Genomic DNA, 11,520 nt, shown 5'->3' on the forward strand with positions numbered 1-11,520 from the left:
TGATTTACTTAGTACTGAGGGTGAATTTTCCTTAAGAATCTGTATTCTTAATTCATTCCACTGAAAAAGAAATACTTCTCTGTGTACTAATGGCTCATAACTATAATTCTAGCTCTTCAGAATGCTGAGATTTTGGGATAACATTATTAATATTATCCCAGGTGTTATCCCAATGTTATCCCAATGTTATGCCAGGTGAGCCAGGAAAAGTCCATGACACTCTTATCTCCATTTCCTCACCAGAAAAGTCAGAAATGGGGCTGTGGTTTAAGTAATAGAGTAATATTCTTGAGGAAAAAAATAGGAATAGCACCTAGGCTCTTATCAATGCTCAGGACCCATACATAATATCCAGATAGCACTTGTGCTATTACAATGAGCTCTTGTGCTATTGCAAGTCACAATTAAGTCTGATGGATTGTCTCTACAGGCCAGTTGCAGTAAAAAAAAATTTTTTTGTAGTGCTCGCTTTGGCAGCACATATACTAAAATTGGAACAATACAGATATTAGCATGGTCCCTGCACAAGGATGACATGCAAATATGTGAAGCGTTCCATATTTTTTTTTTAAATCTTGTATTACTTCATGAGGTATGTTCTTTCTGGACCATCTTTATGCCTAATTTTTCTCTCTGGAATGATATTGAAATAGAGAAAATATTCAGTGAGGAATTTGGTTTCTGGATCCCTCCCTCATTCATTATTGACATGTTCTCTCTTTTTAATTTTTGGCAGTCCTGGAGCATGAACTCAGGGCCTGCACACTGTCACTGAGCTTCTTTTTTGCACAAGTCTTGCACCCTTTGACCTGAGCCACAGGGCAACTTCTGGCTTTTTCTTTTTATGTGGTACTGAGTAATTGAACCCAGGGCTACATGCATGCTAGGCAAGCACTGTACCACTAAACCACATTCCAAGCCCCATGTTCTCCTTTTAACATATGTCTAACATATTTAGCTCTGTCCCACCTCTGAAGCCACGGCTACTGCTCTTGAATGTATCCTCAATTTAACTCCTAATTGTGTTTCATTTTCTATAACTGCCGAAATATTTTCCACTCCACCCAAGGAACTATCTTTCATTTTGTTAAATTTCACACTTCATTGGTTAATGTCAAACAATAACTCAACATTACCAGTGTCTGAAATTGAGGACACTTAGAATAATAAATAGCTTTTTCCAATGTTTTTCTTTTTTTTTCAACTCTGGAGATTCAACTCTGGTCTCTGCGCAATCCTTTGCCGCGGACGGGGTTCTGTCGGGACGACGGAGGACACCTAGGGGAGGAACTGGAATAGGTGGGGAGATGGCAAACAGACAACTCACACACAAGAGGAGTGGATGCTGAGTGCGATTTAATGCAGAGAATAACAGACTTTTATAGCAAAAATCTCCATAAGAAAGGGCAAAAGGTTACATAATCTTGCTGCAGGGCTTCATTCTTGGGCGGTCACCAGCTGCTCGCCTGAAAGGGCAAAAGGTTACACAACCTTGCTGCAGGGCTTCATTCTTGGGTGGTCACCAGCTGGTTGCCTGACAGGCACTTGTTTCCGGCTTATCTCTAAGAAATATAATGGGTTTTGATGTTTGTCACCAACTAAACATTACCTTATTTCTATAGAGGCCTTAACTGTCCCATAAGATCTTTTCTGTTCTTTCTTTAATAGTAAACACCAAGGAGACTTAGATTTAGCAAGTATCTTAGTAAATGAAAGAGAGTAATAAGAAGTTCTTTCTCCTAAGTAGTTATCTCAGCAATTGCCATACATTCTTTCTGTTCTAGCCTCGCCTACAGCTTTTTGTAAATCTCTTACAAACAATTCCTTCTGCTGAAGTGACATTGTGAAACACCCAATACTTTTATATTTGCTTATGACTTGTCTACTAGCCTCCATAAGAGGGGTTTCAGGGTAGCACTTAACTCTGGTGAGTTAGTCATATTTTTAAGACACTCATCAGATATTGCAGTCGTCAGCACTCTTAAGAAAGAGCTTTGAATAGGGGAACGTTGACAATGAGTAAGTACAATGAACAGCAGAAACAGTAAAAGATTAATAGGCACTCCTATACAGTGAGGAAAAGAAAGGCAGAAACACATCTTTCCCAGGGGCTTGCCAGCCTTTTTCCAGGAGTAGGCCTCTTAGAAGCCCTATTCTCTGAGGTAGACTTCGGTGAAGTCCCAAAACTCAGAGATAGGTCTCTGAAGCCCCTGTCTTAGGTCTGATAGATGGTTTCCCATGCTAAGCAGACTCCACTGGAGTCGGCGTGGCAATCCTTCAGCTCTTCAGCTAAAAGTGAGTGCTCTACCAGTTGAGCTACAGTACCACTTCCATCTTTCTGAGTGGTTAATTGGAGATAAACCTTTCATTCCCAGGCTGCCTTTGAACTGGGAGCCTCAGATCTCATCCTCCAGATAGCTAGGATTACAGGAATGAGCCACCAGTGCACAGATAATAAATAGCTTTTTTTGGGGTGGGAGGGGGTCCGGTCATGGGCCTAAATTCTGGGCCTGGGCGCTGTCCCTCATCTCTTCAGCTCAAGGCTAGCACTGTACCACTTGAGCCACAATGCCACTTCCGGCTTTTTTTCTGCTTATGTGGTGCTGAGGAATCGAACCCAGGGCCTCATGCATGCAAGGCCAGCGCTCTACCACTGAGCCACCTTCCCAGCCCCAATAAATAGCTTTTTATGTGTATCAGGTGATACACAACAACTCAGACCCTTAGGAAGTCTTTTATCTTCCAGTCTGGCAGGATGTAAATCCACTATATGCTCCAGTAAATAACAAAATTAAACAGATTCTACAAATGTAATTAGTTCCCACAAGAGTTGGTATGAGTTACTTCCAAGGTGTGAGTGCAAATTAAGGCCTTTCTAGAAGTCAGTGATGCAAACAGAATGAAGCAAACATTAAGGAGAATATGTTTATCAAGAAAGTATGGAGGTGCCTAGGAGCTGACAACAGTGGCTGTATGATAGGAGACCAGAAAGCAGAAACCACAGTCTCACCGCCACAGAACCTAAACCCTACTAGGCATCCTGTAAGCTTGTAAGAGATCCCCACATTCTGTGAGAGACTATAGGGTAGTGGCCCCTGTTAGAAACTGAGCAGCTACTATAGACAAACCACACCCAAGTTACCAGCCCATCTTATAGCCTACAATAGTTTGTATTCAGTGGCCAAACAAATAAATTTGTGAAATTTGCCACATAACATGACAAAATAAATGCATATCTCAGAATGCTGGTGCCTTACACCTGTAATCCCAGCTACATAGGAGGCTGAAATCTGAGGATCCAGATTCAAAGGCATCCCAAGCAGCAATGTCTGTGATATTCATTTTGCCAATAAATATCTAAAACCTGGAAATGGTAATATGGCTTAAGTTGCTGTTCACTATTGAGCCATGGTTCTCCTTTTAGCTCTCTTTCAATTATTTTCATAAATTTTAATTTTCTTTACAACGAATGACATATTTTTTGTTAGATAGTTCTTAGTGTGCTTTTATTGGATTGCTTTGGTATGAACAACTCGGGATTGAACTCATACCTCATTTATGGGAAGAAAGAAATCTACCACCTAAGTCACAATTCAGTTATGGCAGTTTTTTGTTTGTTTGTTTGTTTTTCTTGGTCTTGGGGATTGACTTCTGGGCCTGGGTGCTATCCCTAAGATCTTCAGCTCAAGGCTAATGCTCTACCACTTTAGCTACAGTGCCACTTCCAGTTTTCTGTGTGGTTCCTTGGAGATAAGAGTCTCATCGACTTTTTCTTCCTTGGCTAGCTTTGAATCGTGATCCTCAGATCTCAGCCTCCTGATTAGTTAGGATTTTATGTGTGAGCCACCACCACCCGGCTATGGTAGTTTTTTTTGTTTTTCTTTTTGTTTTTTAGGAATTTGAATTTCTTATTTTTGTCCTAATTTAATTTAATACTTTATTTTTTTAATCCCAGGGAATTGAGTATAAGACCCTTTATATGTATGTATGTGCATGCTTCTGTGTACATATGTGCCAATACTGAGGCTTGAATTGCCATAACTTTTTCCAAGCAAGGCTGATACTATACCACTTGAATCACACCTTCAGTATTTTTATTGCTGCTTAGTTGAAGGTAAGAATCTCTGATTTGCTACTTTGAAGGCTTAGTTTTTGGATGACAGTTAAGAGCCAAACTGTGAGGTCTCCTTACCATTTCCCTCTAATATCTACTTAGGAAAAGCTGGAAGTGTCACTGTGGCTCAAGAGGTAGAGCACTAGCCTTAATGAAAAGTAACTCATATACAGTGCCTAGGCCTGACTTAAACCATGGGTCCTGCAGATTAAACAAATAAACTCTGAATTGTCTGACTAGTCAAGTTTTAAAACATGATCTTATAGATCTCAGCCTCTGAAATTGCTAGATTTACAGGTTTGAGCCTTTAGTAATGGTGATAGTTTTCTATTATTATTTACAGATGCTTTAAAAAACACATCATGTAGCTAACAGTGGCTCATGGTTATAGTCCTTGATATTATGGATACTGAGAACCTTGATGTGATGTTGGGCCTAATGATAGAATGTCTATGAGTCTTATCTCTAATTAACAACCAAAAGGTTGGATGTAGAACTGTGGCACAAGTTTTAAAGTCATAACCTTGAGCAGAAAAATTTTAGGGACATTGTTCAGGCAATGCATGCAAATCCCAAGATCAGCACAAAAATTAAAATAAATAGAACATAAAATAATCCTAGGTATGGCTAGTGACAGTTTGCCTAGTTTTCCTAAAATTCTTAGTTTGATAGTCACCACAAAGATAACTGGACAAACCAACAAAATATGTATCCATAGCCAGATGAAACTTTTGCTTAGAAATCTGCACTAATTATATTTTAAAAAACATTTCTTACACTCTTTAATTTAGAAAATTAGCCCCAAAATAATGCCAGTTGAAGAGAAATTGTATGTGATGACTACTTCAGAAACAATACATTTTTTAGTTTTTTAAAAGGAGATGTCACGGATGTCACGTATTTATCAACATATAATATATATATATATATATATATATATATATATATATATATATATATATATATATGATTAGTAAATAAATTTCAACTAAATATAAACTTCATTGTCCTCTAAATTGAAGTGTTGACCTATATTTTATATCAGAATGAGCATTTACTCGTCTCATTTTTAAAAGTCAATTTAAATTTTCTATTCAAATTTTATACAAAAAAAATGTGTTTGTTGTTCTAGGAAAGTTCTCCAAAAGTTAATGTAGAGCAGTATGTAGGGACATTTTGAGATTAACTAGGAATTCTGAGCCATGAAAAACTAAAGTTTTAAAAGTTGAAATAAATACATGTCTGAGAGTTAGAAACAAAACTTGGGTTTCTAGGGATAGACTTTCAAACCCTTTCAATACATTTGGCTTGGTAGATGGTGCTACAGTTGGTAATTTTGCTTCACTCAAAAATTCTTGGTGAGGTTTTTGTGTGTAAGAAGAAAATCCCTTTGTTTCGTATTTATGAACTTCATGTTAAAACTTTAGCAATGGACCTTCTGTGGCCCCTTTTTAACTGGAAGTATTTCAAGATTTTTAAGACCTCAAAATCCTTTTGTACTCTCAGCCAAGCTGTTTTGAACTATTTACTTTCAAATTTATTAACATAATCCATTTATCATTGTAGGGAGGAGAATCCTATGCTAAATAAAGTCTACTTGCTAGAGTTGTTTGTAAGTAATGAAGCATTGAGTATTTTGGGGTTAGCCTGTGTAGAGTAGACTGGATTGAGATGACATTTCCATGATTTATAGGTAAAATCACCCTCTTCCACTAGAGGTGCAGGATCAAATGAGTGATGGGTATTGGTTTAAGGTTTCTTTTATTTTACTATGTATGAATCTTCCATCATATATATATATATATATATATATATATATGGCTTGAATCTTCCTGATATGTTGTTTTATAAACATTTGGTTTTACATGATGTGAATTATAGTTTTTTTAAATTAAATAAGCAGGACATTTGGCCTTAATCATGTAATAATTTGATTAATTTTAAGAGGAAAAAATATCATCAGAATTAAATTAAGTTATCATCATTCAAAAATAAATATTGAAAGGATATAAAGGAGAAGAATTTATGGGGTGCTTAATATATTCTGCCTTTCTTCTTTATAAGGTTTGTTGTGACCTGATGGTAATAGATTTGCAATGGGTAAAAGTGTTGTTGGTCACTTAGAGTTGTTACTTCAGCAAATGTATGAGAATGTCTGATGATGTTGAACCCTAGGTTTCTGAGAGGAAAAACACAGATATAAGTCCTCTAAGATGCTGACTAAAATGAATGAAATTCACACTCCATTAATAGGAGGGGAGGGCACCATTTTGTTTGCTGTCTTCAACAGCCAAATGCATTTTTCTCTGTAGATGATTATCAGCAAAGAGGAGATTGTAGACAGACTCAATTCGTGGATCCTATTCAATGAAGAGAATAAGGAGATGTCTGGATGGCTGGTGCAGACGAACAACAATTCTACATACAACAGACAGCATTATTGAAGAAAGGCTTAAGAAGTTTCAGATGGTGAGCCAGCAGTGTCCAGGCAGGTGTAGTTTGAACACCCTTCTCACTGCTGAGAATCTCATGTTACAGGCAAGTTTCCTATGAGGGTTGAAGGGAACAGTTGCTTCTTCTGCATTGGCAAGTCTGATAGGAGAAAGGGCTTGTGTCTCCTGAAGTATCTTGGTGTCCTCAGGCCCCTGAAGGAGTCTAGTTATTGCAAAAGAACAGAGGTCATTTATGATTAAATTGATGATTTCAGGTAGTCACTCGGCCTCAGATGTAATGTAGGTCAGTAACATATGTAACAAGAATTCATGTAGTTAAATGAAACTGAGTTATATCCACTTGTTAATTAGAAGTAAAATTAGAAGTAGATTAGAGGATATCCATGAGAGAAATCAGTGGGGGTGTTGTATCAAGAAAGTAAGAACAAACCATATTTTGAATTTGTTTAGTGAGCACTTCTTGACTTTCCAACCTTTCCCTGTGAAATTGCATTAACTCTCACATATGATAAGAATTTATCAATGACAAAACTCTATAAGACGCATCCCATGTTTGTGGCTAAGAAATAAATGCTTTGGGGGCCAGGCACTAACGGCTCAATCCTATAATCTTAACTATTCAGAAGTCTGCAAACTGAAGATTGAAGTTCAAATCCAGTCCAGACAAAAATCTCCCTTTAGTTCTCCAAAACCATGGAAATGTAGCTTTACCTCAAGTTATAGAGTACCTGCCTTAACAGAAAAAGCTAAAACACAGTGTCTAGGCCTTGAGTTCATATTCTCATAGTGGAACAAATAAAAAGTAGAAAAGAAAGATGGAATAATAATGGAGCTTCCTATTTTCATAACTTACCAGGAGCATATGGAATTGCTCTTGTGAAAAGAAGGCCCAGTTGAAGCAAATGAGTAAACAGTTAAAAAGGGCCAGCAGCAAGACAAGAGACTTCAAGAGGGATGACAAGCTTAGCAACAAAATCAAGAGCATTCATCTTCAAGAAAACACACCTCTGTAATCCCATATACACCTTTGATTATTCTCATCACTATGACCATCCTCTAACGTTGGCTACACTTATCCACTAGAGTCACCGAACACAGCGTATCCTTTGTGACATTTCATGGATAAAGTTGATTGTCCTCATTGTCATCAGTCTTTCAGAAACTTTAGTGAAGATCATGTTCTTCCATTTTGCTTGTATATGATAGCATCCTGTTCTATTTTTCAGCAAAGAAACTGTGGCTAGCAGGCTTGAGAATGGTTACATTCAGAGGTTCTTCAGTTTCACATTTTTCTTTCCTTTCTTGGTAGGTGAGTTTGAATAAGAAAAAAATTATGCAGTATGTTTTATTTAAATGAAAAGATTTATTTGAAAATACTACAAGTTATCATTCTTTAAATATATTTTAATTCAAATATAATAGGGCTAGTTTTAATGCTGCATGCCTTTAAACCTAACTGTTTAGAAGGCTGAAATCTGAGGATCGTAGTTTCACGACAGACAAGGTAAAATGGACCATGATACTCTTATCTACAACTAAAAATCAAAAAGCTAAACAAGGAGCTGTGGCTCAAATGGAAGAATGTCAACCTTGAGCAAAAAGGAAAACCAAAAGAAACTAGGCCCTGAATTTAATTCCTAGTACTAGCACATATATGTTTGTGTGTGTGTATATTATATATATATGCATATATATATATGCACATATATTCTATATGCATGCATATATAGGCATATATGTGTGTCAATATATATAAATTGTATATGCATATGTATGTATATATAATTTTTAATAAATTATTAGCAAGTGTCAACTATATTCAAGCAAACATTTAGTGTTGCTCTTAAAAACAAATTCATATGCAATTATGAACCCCTGTGATTTATAGGAGCCAACATAAAAAGAAACGTAAACCAACAGATTAGGATATTAATAGAATGATTTTTGTTATAGAATAGCCTGTATGCACAAGATTGGGCAAATGATATTTAGTCATTTTCCAAAACATTGAAAGCAAAAGCATAATAGTACAAGAAATCACATTTAGACATGGACTATGCCTCTCAGTGGACAGGTAGATCAGGAAAATATGATAGCAATATGCATATAGATATACATGTATGCGTATACATTCATATATATATGCATATATATACATACATACGTACACACGTACATGCACAACAGAATTTTATTTATCCATTCAAAAGAATGATAATGAATCATTTGCAAAGAAAGGAAATAAATTGGGGAAAATCATGAATGAAGTAAGGGAAGAAAGCCAAACCCAGATAGACAAATGAGATATGTTTTCTGTTATATAGGAAGTTAAGCGTAATATAGATCAATACAATATGCACACTTTGTGGTGGAATGCAACTATACACCTAGGTATGAACTGAAATATGGTTAGTTCAGAGAATAATTCAAATAATGTAATTCCTTAGAATAGCTAACTCACATTCCAATAAAATAAACACTATGAATCAAGTACTCAGAGGTACGGATGGAGTCAAGGTGGGAAGAAATAGATAAATGAAGCAATAAAGTGGAGTGAAATGCAGTGCTCTAACTTAATGCATATCCTACCAAATGAAGAAACTTGAGGAAAAGGTGGGAGTGAGAGTGCTGGGGAAAATTATGAAAGAGGTGAGATTGTACTCATGTACTCATAATGAATGTCAACTCCTGTGTACAAGTTGAAATCAAAATGAAATTAAAAAATAAAATACTCAGTATGCTCATGAAAGTATTTCAGTGATGATGATTCTCTGAATAACTAACAAACAATAAAGAATTCAAGCAAATGAGTAGCAGAAAGGGAAATGATGTTCCGCTGGAGAAGAAGTTTAAGAAAAGAGGGGGCAGATTAATGAAAAGAGGAAGGGATGGCAAATATAATCATTATATTAATGATATCAATGTAAAAATGGAACCATGTAACTTGGAAGATGGGTAGTTTGGGGAAAGATGGGTAGATTCATGGAACACTAATCAAGATGCATTGTACTTATAAACAAACTCATTGAATTGAAACCACTTTGCACAATGATAAATACAAATGAGTAAAAAAGACAAAAAATAAATTTGTGCTTCATTTTTTGTAGCACAAGTAGTAAATCGTAAGTTATAATTTGGATAAAAATTAAAGTTAAATTAGCTACATGACAAAATAAGAAACGAAATGTCTTGTGGGTAGCATTGTCTTTGGAAATATCCGTGCCTCATAATATACTTTTCAAAATATCAATATTCTGATTATTTTGATTTTTTTGAAAATAAAGTGATCTGTGAACTTTCAGACACTATTATCATAATGCCTAATGATACATAATTTAGCTAGAGTTGATAAGATAATCATTGTTACTTATCTTATATTGTAAAATATAAGGAACTTTTATGATACCACTACCATTATAACACAGATACTGAAGTTTCCTTCTTTAAATTGCTCCACAGGATATGGTTACATATAACCTGATACAAGTCCCCAAATCACAAATATAAGTAAAATTACTTAGAAGGAAATGGTAGGAGGACAATTATTATCTAACACAATCAATGTCAGCCATGGACTTCCTGAAAGAGAATCATAGACAAATCTGTTTGTTTCACCAGGCTTCTAGTGCCAAACACGAAGTGTTGAAAAGACCCATATGGCAAACTACTTCTCAAAGTGAGATCACTATATAGGCAGACCCTCCAAGACTTCTACATGGAAGAGACTATTTCTGACCCAATGCTCTTATTTTTTTTTTTACCAAAGAAACAGTTCCTTTAGTAATTTATGTTTTTTGAATTTAGATAATGAATCAACATTTTTCACAAAATTAAATTTGAAATATCTTTGATCGGTTTTTCCATGCTTAAAACTAGCAATACAATAAATAATAGTTGCCACAATTTGGAACTTTTCTGCATCAATGGAAAAACAATCTGGAGAATATAGATTCTAGAAAGAACCAAAGGAATCCAAAGATATATCTATTTTCCACAGAATTGTTCAAGTGGAATGAAGGCCAACATAGTTTCTTTAAATTAAGAATTAGTCTAATGTCTGCACACCAACAGTTAACAAATGTTTATTCCAAACTTAGTGATTGTACAATAGGTAGACTTTGTAGACTTTCTTATTTTTGAAAGAAAAAATCTACTAGAGTGAGACACAGGAACCTTAAGAAGACTTGCAGATAAAGCACATAGTGTGTTAGAAGAAGACACCATGGTAGAAAAATGAAACTTCCTTTTTGTTGGTCACGAGGCATGAACTAAGGGCCTGAGTACTGTCACTCAGCCCTCTACCACTTTGGGACAGAGTACCACTTCTGTTTTTTTTGTTGATTAACTAGAGACAAATCTCATAGACTTTCTTCCCAAGCTAGCTTACAACCACAATTCTCAGATCTCAGTTTCATGACTAGCTAGGATTATAGATGTGAGCCACCAGTATCCACCACCCCACAAAATGAAACTTTTCAGCTTCTTGTGAGTTCAATTTTCAGTGGCCAGGAAAGACCTCCTAGAATGGTGCTTGCCACTAAAGAATTAAAACTACAGAATGAGCAACCAGGAAGTTGTCTGTTAGTAAAGATGCAAGTATGAAAGGGTGCTACTAATTTCAGTTTTTTTTTTCAATCTGATTGACCTTCAGTACAAATCTGATCTTGTCACCTCTTGGAAGGAGCAGAGTCTGGGCCTATGCTACTTCGAATGTAAGAGACTAGAAAAAGAATACCCTATGGTACACAAGTAGTTGAATGCAGGAAAGAAGCAACATATTCCCTGCAGGGGAAGGCATGGGAGAGATAAAGGCCTAGAGAAAAAACTGGTGGTCACAACATTTAACCCCTTCTCCTCCAAGGAACTGACCTCCCACATAGTGGCAGTGACATAATTCACCTAGTGCATTATCTGATATGAAGGAAGGTGTCATGTCTCACTAAACAACACAAT

At 36.0% G+C, this 11,520-nt stretch overlaps 1 non-coding gene across 1 annotated transcript; it reads left to right on the forward strand.

Moving 5' to 3' along the window:
• Window positions 1-461: 461 nt before the first annotated feature.
• LOC138821925 (U6 spliceosomal RNA) lies at window positions 462-565 on the forward strand. Its single transcript, XR_011370267.1, has one exon. It is a non-coding gene; the product is annotated as a U6 spliceosomal RNA (small nuclear RNA).
• The last annotated feature ends 10,955 nt before the right edge of the window (window positions 566-11,520 follow it).

Source organism: Dipodomys merriami, unplaced genomic scaffold (assembly GCF_024711535.1).
Source record: "Dipodomys merriami isolate MVZ:Mamm:240054 unplaced genomic scaffold, mDipMer1.0.p SCAF_965, whole genome shotgun sequence".
Classification (NCBI taxonomy): Eukaryota; Metazoa; Chordata; class Mammalia; order Rodentia; family Heteromyidae; genus Dipodomys; species Dipodomys merriami.